The sequence below is a fragment of the Bison bison genome, unplaced genomic scaffold, assembly GCF_000754665.1.
Source record: "Bison bison bison isolate TAMUID 2011002044 unplaced genomic scaffold, Bison_UMD1.0 scf7180017864227, whole genome shotgun sequence".
Lineage (NCBI taxonomy): Eukaryota > Metazoa > Chordata > Mammalia > Artiodactyla > Bovidae > Bison > Bison bison.
The window spans coordinates 118,130-118,546 of NW_011494799.1; the positions used below are offsets into that span (position 1 = coordinate 118,130).

General features: G+C 42.7%; 1 protein-coding gene across 4 annotated transcripts in view; it reads right to left on the reverse strand.

Annotated features, from left to right (window-relative positions):
* PHF8 (PHD finger protein 8) overlaps positions 1-417 on the reverse strand; it is a 103,202-nt gene that overhangs the window by 64,407 nt on the left and 38,378 nt on the right. The window lies entirely within an intron of this gene.

A 417-nucleotide genomic window follows, 5' to 3' on the forward strand; every position in this document is an offset into this window, starting at 1 on the left:
TCAGGAAGATTCCCTGGAGAAGGGATAGGCTACCCACTCCAGTATTCTTTGGCTTCCCTGGTGGGTCAGCTAGTAAAGAATCCACCTGCAATGCGGGAGACCTGGGTTTGATCCCTGAGTTAGGAAGATCTCCTGGAGAAGGGAACAGCTACCCCCTCCAATATTCTGGCCTGGAGAATTCCATGGACTATACAGTCCATGGGGTCGCAAAGAGTCAGACAGGACTGAGTGACTTTCACTTTCAGAGCAGTACTACCCCATTTTAAAATACTGGAAAATAGAGAAAAGATTGATTTAGAAAACAAAAACAATTTTTACAACCACTCTCTTCACATACATAGTTAGTTAACTAGAAAACAGGGGTTTCTGGTTTTCTTAAAATCATGCTGGAGAAAAAGATGGGCTATTTGACAAATT